The sequence below is a fragment of the Mustela erminea genome, chromosome 5, assembly GCF_009829155.1.
Source record: "Mustela erminea isolate mMusErm1 chromosome 5, mMusErm1.Pri, whole genome shotgun sequence".
In the NCBI taxonomy this organism is placed as follows: Eukaryota; Metazoa; Chordata; class Mammalia; order Carnivora; family Mustelidae; genus Mustela; species Mustela erminea.
The window spans coordinates 143,037,115-143,053,294 of record NC_045618.1 but is presented as its reverse complement, the minus strand read 5'-3'; the positions used below and the strand labels follow the sequence as shown (position 1 = coordinate 143,053,294).

Below are 16,180 nucleotides of genomic sequence, written 5' to 3'. Positions count from 1 at the left end.
CATAAATGCATTAATAAACGTAACGTTTGGTAATTCTCCCTTATTTATCACTGGCCATGATCGGCCTTTCGAATTATAGCCACACCATTAATAACACAGTAAACACCTCTTTTTTTTATAACCTGTCAAATGAAAACATGAGATTTATTACTCACACTGGTCTCTCTTAACACCTGAAACACAGATGCAACCAGAGAGATTGTGACCAAGAAAGAATACTTCAACCAGCCTGAGGATGTCCTTCTGGGGGAACAGAAAGCAAAGCATGGTATAAAAAAGAAAATCAGAGACCTCATCAGAATCAATCCTTCTTTTCCACATTTCATTCATTCTGTTATTTAGGAATTCATTAATCTTCATTCTCCTAATAAAAGGAACCACCTCAAATTTGAGACTGACCTAAGAACTACAACTGGCTCATTGCTATACATCGGGCTGTGCTCAGGACGCTCTTACATCATCCCCGTCTATGCGCTGTACCCTTTACTCCCGTGACTATGCAACTATCACTGAGCCCTGCCTATATCATGCTTAGCCAAAGACGTAAAATGCACTTGACCCACTTACGATCCTTTCTAACTACATCACTTCCCCTTACTACACATCTCAGTTGCGAACAATACTTAACCCTCTTCCTCTTTATTCGTTTACATGTCTGTTTATTCTTCCACTGATACTTCGATAATATTTCTCAAAATTCATGATCAGAAAGAGTGAGAACAAAGTCCTGGTATATTCCTGGCCTCTGTCTACAGGAGCACGCTGAACAGAGGGATTAGACTAGACACCTTTGTGTCAGATGGACCTCAGACTTCCAGACACGTAGCATTCATCGTATATGACTCATACGCCACCAGCTGTCATCATTGGTCCACACTCCCATCTCCTCTTCTGTATTTTTACATGTGTTTACCATCAATTTATCAAGTCATTAATGTAACAAAGTATCTGTGACTCACAAAACTCAAGGACGAGATCCTTAAGTAGCCTTAACAACTGTCTATAGAACGTTTTGCCTCACTGAATAGACTCACTCAACTCACTGGGAGCATACTGACCAGTTACCGTTAATGTTTCATGTTAACTCTGTATCTACCATTGAGCTATGTTTGGAATTCCTTGAATTTTTAATATGACACCAAATATCCTATACAAAGCATCGGAACCAGGGGAAGAATCTGTCACTCACGGTGGTCTCCGTGCTCCTACACACACGGGCACCCGCGAGCACCTGATCACAGCCAAACGCCTACGGCAGTTCAGGCGTATCCATCCTGAGGAACACAAAGCAGAACGGACAGGAACAGGCTGAGAGACTACTGAACCACACGTTCCATCCTCAGTTCGTCATTTGGGAATACAGTGAATTGGGATATCTATCATTTTTCCCAAAATAAAATAACAGCAAACCTAACACAAACTTAAAATAAGAACTTTGGCTGTCATGCCCTTTCTATGTCTCATTCTCAGCCAAAGCGGAAAAATGTGACCCGCTGACATTTCATAATGACCTGCAGCATTTTCAACATATGCTACCAGCTTTCATCACCTCGCCACGTAAACTAGGAGCAAACACAGTTCACTCTCTTTCTTTTTTTTTTTTTTTAAAGATTTTATTTATTTATCATAGGTAGAGAGGGGGAGAGAGTGAGCACAGGCAGACAGAATGGCAGGCAGAGGCAGAGGGAGAAGCAGGCTCCCTGCTGAGCAAGGAGCCCAATGCGGGACTCGATCCCAGGACGCTTGGATCATGACCTGAGCCGAAGGCAGCTGCTTAACCAACTGAGCCACCCAGGCATCCCACGGTTCACTCTCTTTGTCTTATTTGTGCTTGTACGCTGACAGTCTCCTCGGGCTATTATTTTATAGTAAAATCAAAGCTCATAAACACGAAATAAGAAAATCGTTCCTTAACGTTCCTAATATTTGTCTGTAACAGCATGTCCAACAGAGGCCACGAATCCGCTTTCTTTTTTGGTTGGACCTCAGAGTTTCAGACACGTAGCATTCATCATCCGTGACTCCTACGCCACCAGCCGTCATCATCGGTCCCAATCTGGGCCTCTTTTCTCTTCATACTCCTCTAACTTCACTGACCAAGAATTCACCAACATTAATTCCTAAAACTCTGCGATCCACAAAAACCCGAGGAAGCGCTGTGAATATTCTGTATGTGCCCACAGGGTCATCTGCCGCACTGGCATGTCTCCTCCATCAATAACCATCGCCATTCCATACATTCCATACACACAACGCGGCAGACCAGTCCCACCGTTCTCTCTCCGGATGGGTTGCGTGTCATTACATTCCCCACTTCTCAGAATACAGAAATACCTGAGAATAAACTCTCCGATGCAGACACGAAACTCCTACTCACATCGGTCTCTGTGCTCACTCCACAGAGAGGCAACAACGGAGCGCGTGACCTCGGACGACGCTTGAGCGCGCTGGAGTCGTGCACCCATTCCGAGGAGAGCAGAGCAGAGCAGAGCAGGTGATAAAAAAAGAAAAAAAAAAATGAGGCCTTCCCTAAACGGGCCCTTGTTTTCCTCATTCCATGGACGCAATCACAAAGGTCCTTCTTAATTTTCGTAATTCATACATGTATATAAACGTAGAAATAAATGTAATATTACGATCCCTAGAAAAAGAGGCAACACCCTTGGTCCATTTATCTCTTAACCTGCACGGGTTTCTTTAGGGTGTACTAATAGCTCTTGCCCCACCACCTATCTACCCGTAGCTGGCAAGACCTCTTCCCTGGTTTTGTTTGGTTATTCATCGGTCCTATCAGTGACCCATTCACTTATATGAAAAACACAGAAATTCATGAGTCCAGGATTACTAGACCCACATTCGTGTATAGTCCTCACGTTGACCCCCAGGATCGTTGTGTTGGACCTCAGACTTCCAGACACGTAGCATTCATCGCAAAGGACTCATACGCCACCAGCGGTCATCACGGGTCCATGCACAGGTCTCCTTCTCTTTATTCTCATATACACTTTGTTAAGGATCCATTCATCAACTCACTATGGCAATTAAATAAATATCTATGAATCACAAAAGCCCAAGGACAAGGGCCTTCAGTGTCCCTATCATTTTTCTTCAGATTCACTGCCGTATGGAAATACCTCCCATTAATCATCTCCACTGTCGAAAAGGTAGATTAATCAACATCGTGTTTCCTACATTTCCAGGTTGGCCTTTTCTCTTCTACTGAATACTTATTTTTAAGTATTACAGAGAATGCCCAAAAGAAACCAACCAAAGTGAGAGAGAAACATGGACTATTACTCACATTGGTTTCCATGTTCCTACAGGCAAATGTAGAGATCACTGGCCAAGGGATACTACTTAAACCATCTTGGGTGTGTGCATTCTGAAAAGCAGAAAACAGAGTAGATAATAACATGAATGAGACATATTCTCTATTGATCCTTGTGCTACATTTCATTACTCAGTAATTAAGCTACAAATTAATTCAGGGTAATATGCGTTTTACTTTTTCTTAAGAAAAACAAACACTGAACTTGCCACTAACTCAGAACAAAAATATTGGCCATTGTTTAATTATGTGTAACATTCTTATGTAGAAGCAATACCCGTGAACTATTTCTCTCTCACTCTTTACTACATGTTTTTTATTGACTCACTTATTGTAATAGAATCAAAATTCAGGAACACAAAGAGCCCAGAACAAAATCTCTGTGAAATTCTAAATCTGTCTATGGGTTCATTTCCAACAGAAGTGGTAAACTAGATTTCTTCTTATGCTGGACCTCAGAGTTCCAGATGTATTCATCAACCGTGATTCATATAACACCAGCCATCACCACTGGTCTGCCCTTGGCCCTTTCTGCCTCACTCTCATCTACCTTTGTTTATTAATTAACTCATCAATTTATCTGATAGTAATAAAATAAATATCTATGAAGCAAAAAAAAAAAAAAGAAAAAAAACTAAAAAATAGCCCTTGCATAGTCCCTTATCTGTCCGATTATATCTCCTTGACTCCCTTGATTAATCACCCTCAAAATCTCATATAGGGACTATTTAATGTAATGCAATGTATTATCAATTCCATATTTATCAATGAACCATGGGTGGCATTCTTTTATTATATTTCATACTTTCCAAACCCAGAGTGTAGACCCACCAAAACTCACCCTTCTATGCACCAAACACATGGAGTAAGCAGATGTCTTGTGACCATGGAAGAACCCTGAAATCAGCTGTAGTGCATCCATTCTGAGACGTGGAAAACACAGAAGGTGATTTAAAAAAAAAAAAATAGAAATTTAAACCTTATCTTCATTGGCTTTGTTTTCCACATGTCATTTACTCATCCACTTAGGTATTTATTAATTTTCATAATTTATAACCCTTAACTTACTTGTATTTATTTATCTTTGATTATTGATTCTTTCATTTCTTTATACTCAAAGAATCAAAATCTATAAACACAAAGACCACGAACTTGATCCTTGTATGTTACCAATATCTATCAGTATGATCATTTTCAAGAGAGAAAAAAGACTCGAATTCTTGTAGTGTTGGACCTCAGAGTTCCCGACACGTAGTATTCACCGCCCATGACTCATACGCCACCAGCCGTCATCATCGGTCCAGCACTGGCCCTTATACCTCACTCACTGCCACATTTCCTTACTGATCAACTTATCAGTAAAACACTGACTATAAAAACAAACATCTATGAATCAAAAACACTTGAAAATAAGACCCTTAAGCATCCCTAACACCTGACCATGGAATCATTGCCTCCTTGAAGATAGACGTCATTCATCAAATACCAGTTAATCAATACAATGTTTCACGTCAACTCTATACTTATCACGGGGCCATGGTTGGCCTTTTTTTATTCAATTTAAATACTTCTTGGTATTATAGCTAACATCCTAAACAAACCACCAAAATAAGATAAAAATTTGGTACTCACACCGATCTCCATCTCCTACATATAGAGCTCTAATCATGGAACATGCTTTCATCAGCTTGGTGTGGCCACTCTGAGAAGTACAGAGCAGAGAAGATAAAAAAAAAAGAGAGAGAGAGAGACATTATCTCTCCATTAATTCTTCCATGTCACCTTCTAAACAGTCACTAATTTAGGTATTTATTATTTCGGAGTTCTCTCAAGGAGTATCAAATTTGTCACTGAGCCAGAACACAAGCAGTGATTATTACGTGTACTTACTATATGATCATTAGCCAAAGAAGTCACACTTTGGAGCCACGTCTTTTCGTAATCGGCTCAGTGTTTTTAACACATATTAATAGATGAACTTAGGTCATGACACACCTTCATTATTGAACAATGTTTTATTTATCCATGTTTATTTATATTTTTATTGTTTATAACTTTAACATATCCAATTATGATAACAGACTCAAAATCCATGCACAAAAAGACCAAGAACGTGGTCCTTCTACATTCATAACATCTATCTATAGGGCCATTTCCGAGAGGCGGGATACTCCCTTTTCTCTGTTGGACCTCAGAGTTCCAGACACGTATCATTCATGAAGCATGATTCATACGCCACCAGCCATCATCATCGATCCAAGCTGGAGCCTTTTTCTCCTTAACTTACATCAATATTTGTTTCTGAATTTACCAATTCCCTGATAAAAATCAAACAAGTAACTCTGAATTAAAAAAGAAAAAAAAAAAGAAGAAAGGCCCTAAATAACCCTACATCTGCCTACACAATCATTTACCTCATCAATATGTTTCCTATTTTAATTATCCTCAGTGTTTCATATAACAGCCTATTTCCCATCGGGCCACAGTTGGCTTTCTTTGTTTATACAAAATACATCTTATTCAAACACTGAATATTCTTTATAAAAAAAATAACCATTCACACGAAGAGCGCTGTAACTATCACTCACATCTGTGTCTGTGATCCTAACAATAAAGCCAACCACAGGGAATCAGCTCGAGTGCATCCATTCTGAGGAGTACAAAGCAGAAGAGATTATTTTAAAAAATTGAGACATTCTCTCCATTTAGCCCCGCTTTAGCATTTAGAATTGCTTTCACATTTCATTGACTCAGCCATTTAATTATTTATTAATTTTTCATAATATTTACATATTTTCCTCTTAACAAAATGAACCACCTCGCCCATGAGACTGGTCTGTGACAACCAAGTGACTATTACTAATCGCTGCCTGTATGCTCCCTGCACAGAGGTAACGCAGTTGGTCCATTTAATTCTTAATGGACGTCTGTGATTTCAATTAATATGGATAGTATTTCTCGCCTCACCATTTTTTTCAGTTTCACAATGCCTCATTTTTTTATGTTTACCGATTTATGCATTCGTTTAGGATTCTATCATTTGTGAGTATGAAATCAAAACCCAGGTACACGTAGTAACAGAACAAAGTCCTTATATATTCCTAACGTCTGTCCACAGGATAACTTCCGACAGAAGGAGAGCACGAGATTTCCTACTCGTTGGACCTCAGAGTTTCAGACACAGAACATTCATCATCCGTGACTCATACGCCACCCTTTGTCATCATTGGTCCAGAACTGTCCCTTTTCTTCTCCATTAATTTCTACATACGTTTACTGATTAATTCCTCATTTCATTAGTAATTAAGTACCTCTGAATCACAAAAACTTAAGAACAAGATCTTTAAGTATGTCTAATAGCCATCTACAGGATCATTTACTACATTGATTATCTCTCCCATTAATCATTCTCGATTTTGCAATCAACGACAGTGTTCAGGACAGTGCCGTGTTTATCACTGGGCCCTGGCTGGCCTTCTTGGATCCGTTAACAAGGACCCAAACCAAGACAATTACTTAGACCATACTCACACTGATGCCTATGCTCCTAGGCAACCAGACAGCTCAAGACCATGGAGATGCTTAGGCTGGCCGGAAGCATCCATTCTGAGAGTACAAGAACAGATAATAAAAACAATTTTAAATATTCTATCCATTTATCTCTGCATGCCTCCTCTCATTTTATTTGTCATTTAGGTATGTATTAAATTGTTCTGGTTTTTTTCTTGAGGTAACAAGCAACACTGATCAAGGCCCCGGCCAAACAAGAAAATGGGTTATGATTTACACTGTAATATCAACCTTAGCCAAAGAGATAATACCTTTAGGACATTTAGTTCCTAATGGAATTCAGTGTTTTTATAAAATATATTAATAACATGGGGCGCCTGGGTGGCTCGGTGGGTTAAAGCCTCTGCCTTCGGCTCAGGTCTGGCCTCACCATATATTTTCATAATTGGATAATGCTTTACTTTCTTTCTTTCTTTATGTGTTCGTTTGATTCTTTGGTTGATCCATTTACAACAATAGAATCAAATTCCATGAACACAAAAACTAAGATCTTTAAACATGCTTAACACCTGTCCACGCGACCACTCCCTACAGAAGGTCTAGACTAGACTTCTCACTGTGTTGGACCTCAGAGTTCCAGTTACATAGTATTCACCGTCCATGACTCATACTCCACCAGTCATCATCATTGGTCCAGGACTGACCCTCATTATCTCCAATCATGTACACATGCTTTAATGATTCATTCACCAATTCCCTGATGATAATAAAATGCATAAAGGTCATGAAATTTGAGATAAGATCCTTGAATATCTCTTGACATTTCCATATAGAATTATATCCCACTGATTATATCTTTCATTAATTGCCTACAATGTTTCCTATAGAGATTAATAATTAATACAATACTTCATATTAATCTCATTTTACTATTTGAATGTGACGAAATTATGTCTTCATAAATAAAGGGAGGTCTAAGTCAACTGTGACTCAACACTGAAATTGAATCATACATTTTACACTAATTAATTGAATAATTAGCTGTGAAAACGAATAAAATGGTCTTGCATTTTTCTCCTTAATTGACCATGGATGTGCTGCACCGGCCTACGCGTGACCTTCATTCATTTTATTTGTATATGGAGTCATTTATTCCCTTTCGATAACGGAGTTAACACCCATGACAGAGCACCAAACTAGAAGCAATTATCTTGACTTTACTTACATAAGTTTCTACACTCCGTCATTGATTCATCATCCATCCATTCTGTGGAGTATAAAGCAAATATAAAAACAGATAGATTCAGTGACATAGATGATAGATATAGAACAGCCTAGATCAGATATTTTAGTTCAAGTCAACAATAAATGATTGGAAATAAACCTTAGCGCCTGTTATGGATTAAAACTCAGAACAGCATATTTATTGCTTGATTGCTCTAAACATTATATTTAACTGATATAATGAACCCCTCTGAAACCAATACCAGATACAAGAATTCTAAGAACCATGACTACTACTCATATCTATTTCTATGTCCCCTTGGCCTGGTGAGAGCTCTATCTTCTTTCTAAATGGATCTTGCTTGGGAAGAAGCAGGTTAATCTGAATCTAAGCTTCTAGCACATTCTCAACAATTTTGCATGCTTACCCCACCTTTACACGTGTATGTAGGAACATAGGAACCTATGGAGCCATTTATTTTCTGCTTTCTTAAAGCAACTTCACCAAACCAGAAAAAGAAATCCTATCTAAATATGTTCACCATTCCCAAAATTCAAGAGCATAAGTCTTATTTGCTTTATCTGGAAAGCAACTGTGTGGAAATGGATTAACCACTGCCCTTGTTTCATAACAAATGCTCCTCATGGTACAAATAATTGATTAAAATATTAACTTATTCTTTTATCTATTTATAATAATATCATTAATATTTGTGACTCCACAGAAACAGGACAATATTAATGCCTGTCCATATGCTTCTTAGGTACAGAAAAAAGAGCAGATGATTTTTGTTTTTTTGGTTTTTTTTTAATTAAAACATAGCAAAGACCACTGGATTGGTTGTAACTGGTCATGTGACACATTCTCGACATAAGCCTATGTGTAAGCCCTCTCTCAATTATGCAGTTTTTTAATCAATAATTAATTTTAAGTAAATGTTTTGCTCTTCTCTTAGTAAAACAAAAAAAACCAACAACCCAACCCTGAAAAACAACCTGGGTTCATACATCCATTTATCTAAATTCTCGTTACCCAAAGGGGTCAGCTTTAATCAATTTACTTTACTGGAACTCAGTGCTTCAGAAATCTATTAACAATGATTTTTACGTTACACATATTACATTACATACTTTCCTATCTGGACCAGGAATAACCCATTTAGTCGTTATTCATTTATTTATTTCTTGATTTATTCATGCAATGATTTACTGCAAATACAATACCCAAAAGCCCAAGAACAAACTCCTGTGTATTTTTAACTCCTAGAATAAGCTCATTCGCCATAGAGACAACAGAGAGTAATCTGTAATGGACCTCAGAGTTATAGGGTTTAATCAAAATCCTTGATTTCAGACACCCCAGGGTACTCATCATAGATCCAGACTAAGCAATCTTTTTCTTGATTTATACCTTTGTTTATGGATCCATTCTTTGATGCAGCAACAGTAATAAAATCAATATCCAAAAATTTTTAAAGAGCCAAGAACAAAATCCTTGGAGAGGACCAAGGTCTACTTCCAGGCTCTTTTCCCATAACTACACCTTTTCCCCAAGACTTTTTTTGTAGGAGCCCTCAGAGAGGTATGCACGGGTCACTTAGCATCCCAGCTCCATGGGCGTCCTAGTCTGTCTTCCATCTTTCTATGGCCTCCTTTGGTGAGGAGCTGTCGAGCAGCACTTACCACCAGAACATGAATGCGCCGAGACTGCGCTCTTACGTGGTCACCATCAGCCACATGCAGCTACTAAGTTCTTGAAATGTGGCTAGTGCCACCAAAGAACTGAAATGAAAATTCGCTGAACTTTAATCATTTTAGACTTAAATAGCCACGTGTGGCTAGAGCCAACCACACTGAACAGTGCAGTCTTAGACTTCATTACCAAATAAATGTTTAAGTCAAACGCATTACAAAAATCAGATGGATTGTGAAATGAACAGAATGTCTTCCATCTTGTTTTCAACCACGATTGTCCTGAACTGGAGTAACCATAATCTTTATTTCACGGCACATTCACATCACTGATCTATGTATGGATTCATTTAAATAATTCAGTGAACACCGATGAAAAATTCACCGCAGTTGACAAGATCTTGCGACTGTTATTTACTTTAGTCATTAGATTCCTTACCCACAAAGGTAACAGCCAAGATCTTCATCAGCAGAGACTGATTAAATCAACCATCATCTTCATTCTGTGGAGTCAAGTGCCAATATTCAGAAGAATGAACAGTCCAAATTTAGACTGACTTAAAGGACAAGAGTTGCGTGGTACAAGATTAGTTAGGAAATTGATAAGCTTCTCATTTTCATCACTGACCCAAGGATATCACTCCTTATTTATTTCTTGATTTTAAGTAATACTATTTTTAAATAATAATTTTACATTTTAAATAATACAATGAACACCACTGAGTTCAGGGCAAAAATAAAAACTCTGCCTATTGCACTTATCTGTCTAGAGACCCCCTATACAAATAGGCAAGAGCCTAGACAATTGGGCTTTTTTTTTTTTTGGAAGGACTCAGTTTGTGTAGAAATAGATGAGTTTAAATTTGTGATTCACGGCATATTCTCACCAAGATCTATGCCTGACCCACCTTATATATTAATTCAAACATTTATTGTTTTATTTACTTATTTGTGGAGTGACTCAGGAAATATTTGATCATACATTAAAATATACTAACACACACATAACACAGGTAAACCCATGAATCCAGAACAGACATTCTCTCCATGTGCAAGTGTCCACATGCCCATAGCCAAGCTACAAAGACAGAATCAGTGGTATAGATAAAGAATAAAGATTAGTCATTCTTGCTTCTTACTGGGCCATGTTCTGCCCCCTTTTAAAACTGTGGTTAGGACATAACCTATTCAAATGTAACAATTCATCAATATCTGGGAATTAACTAATACTAGACAAGAAACTCGAAAACATTTTGTCTCCATGTCTATTATAGTACCCACATAGCTTTAAAAATGAGCCGTTTCTCCTTTTTAATAAAATCCAGTGAACAGAGATAAATTAATAATAACTGTTCATAAGGCATATTCTAATATGAGCTATGTGCATTCTTTTTCCAATTAAGTATTTAATGAATTATTCATGTATGTAATTTTTCCTAAAAACAACCAACCAGCAAACCACCACCTATATCAAACAATGATACGGAGTCTTAAATACATCTGCCTCTCTGCTCCTTCCACAAAGGGGCAGTTTTCACTGCAACTGAGTGCCACAGAAATGTTTCCTTACGTAGTCTCATGATTGGTCTATGCCCAGATTCTTTTATATTTACTCACTTCTGTATTTTTTCAATTTATTCATGCATGATTTACTTAGAAAAATTCAGCCTATACTCATCAAGTGTGTATGCCCATAATCAAGATACTTGAACATTCTCAACTTGAGCTCTAAGCTCATTTCCACAGAGGGGGAAAAAAATGAGGCCACTTTTTAATTATGGACCTCAGAGTCACAGATGGCTTTAATCAAAATTTTTGATTCAGACACCCTCCAATCTCATCATTGGTCCACACTTGGCCCTCTTTTTCTTCGTTCAATTCTACCTTCATTTTCCCATAAATCACCAACCCCCAGAACAAGATGCTCAACGGAACGATGACACGTCTGTAGACTGATTTCTCACAGAGCATTCAGACTAGATCTGCATGTGAACCTTGCTTCGTATCAATACCATCGTTCAAAATGTCTCATGAATGGGCCATGTTCATTTAATGTCCAGTTTTGTCATTAATGGTTTAATGAACAACAAAAAACCACAATGATGTCCCATGTTTAGAACACAGACAATAGGATCTTCCTTCTGAGACCTCCTTCCTCTAAACAATGAATAGCTTGGATCTCTATCGGAATCAAACACTTCAATCAACTGAGGTTTAGAAATAATACGGACTGGCAAACAGTTTCAAAAATTAATTTAAATGCCTTCCATTTAAAATTGCATCTCAGTTGTGTTGAAATGGGTTCATTCTACTCCTACTGCTCCTGTGCCCAGAACACAGTCCCACTATTGGTCCATACTTCGTGTTCTTAGATTTTATTTTTGTGTCTAGAGCCTTTCTATTTTAACTACCTTAGTGACCACATATGGACAAACCACACGAACAAAAACAAACTTTGTTACATTTGCTTCTTACCCACAAAAGTAACAGTCAAGATCTTCCTCATTGGACGACGGCTAAAACCAACGTGGAGTATTCATCCAGGAGGATAGTGTAGATTTTTAGAAGAGTGAAAAGAACAAATGTAGATTTTTAAATAGAAGTTAGTTCTGCATTAGTAGATTAATCATAAATATTCATTTGTGTTACATTTTCATCGATACAACAGTGGTATCCTTTTCATCCACTGAATTACTCAATTATTTTTTTTTTATTTTTTAAAGATTTTTATTTTTTTGACAGAGAGAGAGAGAGATCACAAGTAGGCAGAGAAGCAGCAGAGGTAGAGGGGGAAGCAGGCTCCCCGCTGAGCAGAGAGCCCAATGTGGGGCTCGATCCCAGGACCCTGGGATCATAACCTGAGCCAAAGGCAAAGGCTTAACCTACCACCCAGGTACCTCTGAATCACTCAATTTTTAATGTGAAATATCATAAAGATGATCGTTTATAATCTACCACCCAAAACAAACAAACAAAAAAAACTAGCACATTACTGGTATCTGTCTCTATAACCTACCGAAGAGTAAAAAGTCCAGGTTCTCCTTCAGTGGGAAAACTTGAGCAAAATGGGATGAATTTAAGTTCTTATTTCAGGAAACAGTCTGAACAATGAGCCGTCCTATATCAAACATTAATTGAATTCTTGTGTTTATCAATTAATTTATTTACTCACTTTTTGACTAACTCTAAGGATAATTTAATTATCTACCTTTTATTTCTTTTTTTATTTTTAAAAAGCTTATATTTATTTATTTGACAGAGATCATAAGTAGACACAGAGGCAGGCAGAGAGAGAGGGGAAGCAGGCTCCCTGCTGAGCTGAGAGCCCGATATGGGACTCGATCCCAGGACCCTGAGATCATGACCTGAGCCGAAGGCAGCAGCTTAACCCACTGAGCCACCCAGGCACCCCATCTACCTTTTATTTCTAAAGAAAACACAAGAAGGTAGAGCCGTAAACCACCCAAAACTGAGTACTACGACATGCCATCTCAGCCCTGCTGTACTGACGGAACTTTCTGCAGTGATGGAAAAAGTCTCCATGAGCACCACTCGTTCAAGATGGCAGCACTGGCCACATCCAGTCTGAAACGTAGCTAGTGTTACAAAGGTGCGAATTTTTATTTTTGAATGTAGATGTCAACAGCAAGATAGATTTAGAGAATGGTGGTTATATGATCTTTCCCTGATGAAGGGACCTGGATATTTTTCACTTAAGTGGACTTCAAGATGATAAAACAGGTTTTACCGTGCTCCTTTGTATGGGATACGCGCTCCTCACTGACCCATAGTCTACATTCTTTTAAATAATGGACTGAGACATAAAACTTCTTACGCGCTACTAATAATGGCACGGATCCCGGCGAGCAGTGAGATACTTCACAAGAAAGCTGAGTGACACGAAATGGATCCATTGGCTTTTCACTTGCAGAAATCATCAATAAAACACAGCTACATTTTTCTTTCATGTTTGGTTATTTATTTATTTTTACATTTTTCTTTTGAAAGAAAAGTCCATGAACACCCTTACCGCACTCTCCTATTGAATGTTCATACTTAGATCGTTTCTAAGTTTCAATAATTATTTAATAATGTATGTTGGGGTTTATCATTGATTATATTAAGTCTTATTTATTAAAATATTTTATACTAATGGGCTTATCATGATTTGCCAGATTTTAATTGAATATATATGTACTATTACGTATTGCTGATTACTATGCAATATGTAAGTGAGTTTCCTGTTCCTTTTCAAAATAAGACAGGTCACTGACTCACTACCACCTCAGAAGAAAACACTGATGTTCGCATATATCTATCTATTTGTTCCCAAAGGAGGAGAACCCTTAGTCTATTTTAACTCAAAATTCCAAAAAATATTAATAATTATTTTTCATTCATTAACTCCTTTCTTGATTAGATAAGGTGCTGGCCTTCTCTTCACTGATCCTTTCCTTATAATAACACAATTCATAGTTGTGAACAAGACAACAACACAAATAAAGACCACCTTGCATATCTCTAATTTCATCTATATGCACATTTCCCGTAGATGCAGTGGACCTCAGAGTTAACAGACTGGTTTAATCAAAAATGGTATTCAGGTGCCCCACGCACACTCGTCATGGATGCACACGTGTTATCCTGCACCTTCATTTCATACACTGTTCTGACTTATTCGCTGGTTCACTAATTATTACAGTCAATGTGCATGAATTAGGAAAACAAAATGAAGGTCCTTGAGGATAGAAATACATCCACGAAAGCTGACTTGCTACAGAGCTAGCTCTCTCCATGCAATGCGCCTCAGCGTCGCCAATGTGTTTCCCTGCATCATCTCAACTCCCTTAGTCACTGGTCCCCACTTGGGCTCTTTCACTACACACCATGTTTTACAGATGGTATGGAGCGGGGGGGTGGTGGGGAAGGGGCGGTGCCTGGGTGGCTCAGTGCGTTAAAGCCTCTGCCTTCAGCTCAGGTCAGATCTCTGTCAAATAAATAAATAAACTCTTTAAAAATAAATAAATCCAAAGATGGTACGGTGACCCATCATTTTGTACCATGACTAAGAAAAAGGCAACACATCCCATTTTCTTATGTTCTCCCCTCAGTGGGTTCATGGTCTATAACAACATCAACCAACAGAGAAGTGTTTAAATCCACCGCAGAACAAAAGTAAAATGGAGTGGGAGAGTGTTTTAAAAAATTACTGAAATGCCTTTCATCCTTCATCTCAATAAATTCAGTAATGCTGAAATGGACTAACCATAATTCTGAATTTATAACATATTTTAATCATTGGTCAACACATGACCACCTTTGAATCTGTTCATGTATGCAGACGCTCACTCTTTCAAAGCTCCCCAATGAATACTGAGGAACAAGCCCCCAAGCAATTCATGAACACTGGCTGTGGTTTCCATTGATCTCTGCTTCTATCTTTACCCAAAGAGAAGAAAGTCAAGTTCTTCACCATGAGTTAATAATCAAGTTTAGGGGTGCCTGGGTGGCTCAGTGGGTTAATCCTCTGCCTTTGGCTCGGGTCATGATCTCAGGGTCCTGGGATCGAGCCCCGCATCGGGCTCTCTGCTCAGCGGGGAGCCTGCTTCCCCCCTCTCTCTCTGCCTGCCTCTCTGCCTACTTGTGATCTCTGTCAGACCAATAAATAAGATTTTTTTAAAAATGATAATTAATAATCAAGTTTGGTAAATTGTGCTCATTCTAGGGAGTAAAGCAAAATTTGAAAAGAATGTCTACCTTGAACTATTTTAAATGATCAAAGAAAATCAACCAGAAACCTTAATTTGCATTACTTTCTAAACATCTGGAAGAGAGAGCTCTACTTCATGTTTACTAATTTGTGTGATTTTTTATTTTAAATAATAAGATGACCACCGCCGAACCTAGCACTGAACAAAAGAAAAATAATTGTAATTAGGAATATCTGTCTGGACTTCCTACCCATGTAGGTAAAAGCCAGGATCATCTTTTTTGTTGAACTTTATTTGTGCAGAACTGGATACGTAGGAGATTCAATTCAGGGCACAATCTCACCGGGGAGTCAAGCCTGACCCTACTTAATATATTTATTAATCCACCCACTAACTGTTCTATCTAATTACTCATGGGATAATAAGGCCATCCCTTCACTGTTCTAAGAGAATTCCAAAAATTAAACAACTCTCAAAACAGAAGTAAAATACTTATTATTTATAAAATGTCTGTGCGCACCATTAGAAAGGCCTAGGGCTCTTTGAATGCCTATGGCTTATCAGTTGTGTAAGACGTGATATATCATGGTCTTCACATGCAACCGCATGCTTTCTCTTTGTGCACTGGTGGCCGACTTTTTAAAAAAAATTTGACATAAATGCAAATACATTTACTCACATGTAATTATGCTGCAATATATGTCAGCCCCCAACC

At 38.1% G+C, this 16,180-nt stretch overlaps 1 long non-coding RNA gene, 9 other non-coding genes and 1 pseudogene across 45 annotated transcripts in view; all 11 read right to left on the bottom strand.

The window, feature by feature from the left end:
• Window positions 1-16,180, bottom strand: part of LOC116591906 — an 88,784-nt gene that overhangs the window by 27,592 nt on the left and 45,012 nt on the right. For 30 of the 36 annotated variants that reach the window (XR_004286199.1, XR_004286233.1, XR_004286232.1 and 27 more), the window contains 11 exons: window positions 12,230-12,270; window positions 10,194-10,257; window positions 8,064-8,105; window positions 6,860-6,934; window positions 5,917-5,978; window positions 4,961-5,030; window positions 4,170-4,251; window positions 3,302-3,382; window positions 2,378-2,447; window positions 1,190-1,274; window positions 156-243 (listed from right to left, as the gene is read on the bottom strand). This is a non-coding gene — a long non-coding RNA (uncharacterized LOC116591906). The remainder of the gene's footprint in view (window positions 1-155; window positions 244-1,189; window positions 1,275-2,377; window positions 2,448-3,301; window positions 3,383-4,169; window positions 4,252-4,960; window positions 5,031-5,916; window positions 5,979-6,859; window positions 6,935-8,063; window positions 8,106-10,193; window positions 10,258-12,229; window positions 12,271-16,180) is intronic. The other 6 variants (XR_004286217.1, XR_004286222.1, XR_004286224.1 and 3 more) reach the window with 4 other exon arrangements.
• On the bottom strand, window positions 800-874 carry LOC116592198. The gene has a single exon (XR_004286370.1). It is a non-coding gene; the product is annotated as a small nucleolar RNA SNORD113/SNORD114 family (small nucleolar RNA).
• Window positions 1,979-2,053, bottom strand: LOC116592218. Its single transcript, XR_004286388.1, has one exon. It is a non-coding gene; the product is annotated as a small nucleolar RNA SNORD113/SNORD114 family (small nucleolar RNA).
• On the bottom strand, window positions 2,896-2,970 carry LOC116592217. The gene has a single exon (XR_004286387.1). It is a non-coding gene; the product is annotated as a small nucleolar RNA SNORD113/SNORD114 family (small nucleolar RNA).
• Window positions 3,777-3,846, bottom strand: LOC116592227 (annotated as a pseudogene).
• Window positions 4,557-4,631, bottom strand: LOC116592211. Its single transcript, XR_004286382.1, has one exon. It is a non-coding gene; the product is annotated as a small nucleolar RNA SNORD113/SNORD114 family (small nucleolar RNA).
• LOC116592209 lies at window positions 5,513-5,587 on the bottom strand. Its single transcript, XR_004286380.1, has one exon. It is a non-coding gene; the product is annotated as a small nucleolar RNA SNORD113/SNORD114 family (small nucleolar RNA).
• LOC116592205 lies at window positions 6,488-6,562 on the bottom strand. The gene has a single exon (XR_004286376.1). It is a non-coding gene; the product is annotated as a small nucleolar RNA SNORD113/SNORD114 family (small nucleolar RNA).
• LOC116592204 lies at window positions 7,460-7,534 on the bottom strand. Its single transcript, XR_004286375.1, has one exon. It is a non-coding gene; the product is annotated as a small nucleolar RNA SNORD113/SNORD114 family (small nucleolar RNA).
• Window positions 9,372-9,444, bottom strand: LOC116592231. Its single transcript, XR_004286397.1, has one exon. It is a non-coding gene; the product is annotated as a small nucleolar RNA SNORD113/SNORD114 family (small nucleolar RNA).
• Window positions 11,532-11,605, bottom strand: LOC116592226. Its single transcript, XR_004286394.1, has one exon. It is a non-coding gene; the product is annotated as a small nucleolar RNA SNORD113/SNORD114 family (small nucleolar RNA).